The following is a 3,704-nucleotide window of genomic DNA, read 5'->3' as shown; positions in this document are numbered from 1 at the left end:
AGAGCCCATGCTCCTCAACAAGAGAAGCCACTGCAATGAGAAGCCCGCGCACTGCAACAAAGAGTAGCCCCTGCTCGCCGCAACTAGAGAAAGCCCGCCCGCAGCAACGATGACCCAACACTGCCAAAAGTAAGTAAATAAATAAATAAAAATTTTTAAATAAATAAATAAATAAAATAAAATTATGCTTTTCCCACTGTGGACAATGAAGATGTGACAGCTGCATCTTGGTCTCAGGGTCAGTGGTTAGGAATACATCAAGATAAGTACTGTCATCCTTTGTTTAGTATTTTTTCATCAACATTTTCTTCCTAATATGTCAATATTCACATTTTGAACACAGCCAACTTGTACTTAAGTCTACAATGAAACACTCTCAAATAGGGAATTGAAATTGTCAAAAAACTGCTTGCCACGAAAGCACATACATTTCCCAAGTTTCAGTTCCATGTTATACCTCCCATCAATTCCAATTTTTAAAAAAATTCTGAAAAAGAATATATATATATGTATAACTGAATCACTCTGCTATATACCTGCAACACTGTAAATCAACTATACTTCAATAAAAAAAATTCTGACATAATCAAATAAATTTCTCAAATTAAATGTTTTGTTCATATCCAAAATGATTTGTATTTGAGTTTCTTGATATATTTACTTTTGGCCAAATCTGACTTCCCAAAGTAAAAAATAAAGCATTATTTCAAAGGTTCAAGGGACTTAAGCCTACCAGCATCCAATGGTCTGCAGTAAAAAATAAAAACTCATCCTTTTATCAATAATATTTAATAGTTTTATGCCTAAGCCCTAAGAATTCTGGATGATACTGAGTATATATGTAAATTGGCAAGGTGGAGATGATCATGAGAATCTAGCAAGTGATAGACAGGGCAGCCTACCACTTGATGAAACCATTCAGGATGTGTTTGCCAAACAAGAAGGGATGGTAGGATCATGCACTGCTACTGTAAAATATCTTCTCTTCCTAATTTTAGTCTTTATCCTCTACCTCACAACTGCCACACACTCACATACCCAGAATAAGAAAAATTAACTCCACCTTCTAGAAGGAAACTTTCTTCCCTTTATTTTTAGGACATCTGTTCTGCATGGCTGTGACGGTGCCGTTGAACCACCCTTCTTCACCAGATTACATGTGAGGATTTGAATAGATGAACACTGGAGGGAACCAGCCCAGAGCATTCACTTGAATTGTCCTTTAGCTTTTCAGGCAGTTCAAGTGCCTTTGAAAAGAGCAGGAATAAAAAGTGACTGCTGATTAAGCAGAGGTTGACATGGGAATAGGTTTGTCGATTGTTTGAAAGTCACACTGCATAGACTACAACTTTTAAAATGTAAATGCATGACACAAATACTGCACGACACAAAAGGATGAAAATGACTGAGATAACCACAAAGGACAGCTAAAGTTTTATTCTAGCAATAAAGAAAGATATATATCTGGTGTCAGAGAAAGATCATTTGAAGTATTTGGTAGGTGTTACCTTCAATTTAAAAATCTAAAATTAGTTTTAGTTCCTATAAAAATAGTTTCTTAGGTATTTTCAATTTCTAGACAAGATTTCCAAATATTTGCTTTGTCAGTTTAGTTTCCCTAAATAATTTTGAACAGGATAGAATGAAATACTATCTACTAAAAAAATCAGCTTTTCTGGTAGTTGATCAGTTCAATTTCCAGATGAAACAATACTCAAATTGTACATAATTCCATGCTGACCAATTTGATCAGAAGCCTCTCCCATACAATTTGGGGAACAGACACAAAGAAGCAGCTTTCTTGTTGGATAGGAAAGGAAAGGATTCATTACTAGTTGTCCAGTTGTCCTTTGATCAAGGTTGATTTTAGTCACTGTTTTACCTCTAATTATGTTAATGGAAGAAGTAAATAATGGCCTCAACCCTAGTGGAAAAAAATTTACTGACTTCTTTCTTCAATCAACCAAAATAGTAACCAAAGAAGTCATGAAAATGAAAGTATTAACATAATCACAATTTATATTTTAAAATTAAAATACTTCTAGAAATAAAATACAGATAAATGAAAGAAAAGGAAGTAGAGTGAAATATTAAATGTATAGCAATCTAAAGGAGGAAAGACTACTTTAAACTCTACCTCAGAATTCCTCATTTTCAAATTGCCCTAAAAATAGCTTTCACTGTTGCCTAACTAGGCATATCTCCTGAATTTAAATTTTAGGGGAAAAAGGAAATAAGATAGATCTCCATAATCCAGATATCTGCAGCCCCTAGACCATTCTCACATGTTATTTATATTTTAGAAATAAATCAAATCAAAAATAGAATGCATTTTTTTTAAAGAATCATAAAAGCATTAACCAGCAGTATAGAATGAATTGAATTATTTCTCAGGCAAGCTAAAGGAGGGATCTATATTGCACAACTCATTACAAATAACCTTAAACTTCTGTATTAGGCATTTCTGTGTTTCAAATTTCCATCATGGCCAGGCTAACCAGTTTTTCTTTTTTTACTACCCTCCTCACAACACCCATATAGCAGCTGTTTCTCCCTCTTCCATGTTTCTCCCATGAACTTCAAATCCCTAACTGTCTAGGTCCTCTGCACCAGCTACTTACCCACTCAAAGTCATAACTGGACTCAATGAAACAAGATGCCTTCTAGATAACAACCCAAACCCTGAGAAGGCTTTTTTTTTTTTTTAACATCTTTATTGGAGTATAATTGCTTTACAATGGTGTGTTAGTTTCTGCTTTATAACAAAGTGAATCAGTTATATATATACATATGTTCCCATATCTCTTCCCTCTTGCGTCTCCCTCCCTCCCGCCCTCCCTGTCCCACCCCTCTAAGGTGGTCACAAACCACCTAGCTGATCTCCCTGTGCTATGGGGCTGCTTCCCACTAGCTATCTATTTTACGTTTGGCAGTGTATATATGTCCATGCCACTCTCTCACTTCGTCCCAGCTTACCCTTCCCCCTCCCCATATCCTCAAGTCCATGCTCTAGTAGGTCTGTGTCTTTATTCCCATCTGACCCCTAGGTACTTTTTTTTTCCCTTAGATTCCGTATACATGTGTTAGCATACGGCATTTGTTTTTCTCTTTCTGACTTACTTCAAAAAATATGGAACGCTTCACGAATTTGCGTGTCATCCTTGCACAGGGGCCATGCTAATCTTCTCTGTATCGTTCCAATTTTAGTGTATGTGCTGCCGAAGCGAGCACCTGAGAAGGCATTTAAATAATCTTTGGTTATTTTCCCATGCCCCTTATAGTCTCATCTCTCTCTAGACATCTTCTAGATTAAATTATATAAACAAAAACGGTCAACAACAACAAAAAATGGTGAATGATTTTTTTTCCATCATTTTACAGAAGTTTGCAAACAGAGTTCTCATCTTTAAAATCAGTTGTAAAATATAACTGTAAAGATTATGATCAGAGACTCTTTATTTAAATGGGTATTTGGCTAAATCTCAGATAAATGGAGAAATCTAAATCAAAGGGGACTCAAATGTCTCTTCCCTATACCTCTTATATGTTGTCTCAAACATATTCCTCTCATTTTCAGTTCCTCAGGGAATTGAATCATGTCCTGAACAATTGAAAGAGAGGAGAATAATATATTCGTTAAAACAATGCTAGGTGCTACAAGTGATAAACACTGAAACCTCAAAGGCTTAGCAAAACAAGTATAT

The 3,704-nt window shown here is 35.4% G+C and overlaps 1 non-coding gene across 1 annotated transcript; it reads right to left on the bottom strand.

Annotated features, from left to right (window-relative positions):
• Nucleotides 1–3,124: 3,124 nt before the first annotated feature.
• LOC132426381 (U6 spliceosomal RNA) lies at nucleotides 3,125–3,231 on the bottom strand. The gene has a single exon (XR_009519675.1). It is a non-coding gene; the product is annotated as a U6 spliceosomal RNA (small nuclear RNA).
• Between the last annotated feature and the right edge of the window lie 473 nt (nucleotides 3,232–3,704).

Source organism: Delphinus delphis, chromosome 5 (genome assembly GCF_949987515.2).
Source record: "Delphinus delphis chromosome 5, mDelDel1.2, whole genome shotgun sequence".
NCBI lineage: Eukaryota > Metazoa > Chordata > Mammalia > Artiodactyla > Delphinidae > Delphinus > Delphinus delphis.
Note: the sequence above shows the minus strand (reverse complement) of the source record. Positions and strands in the feature narration are given on the sequence as shown.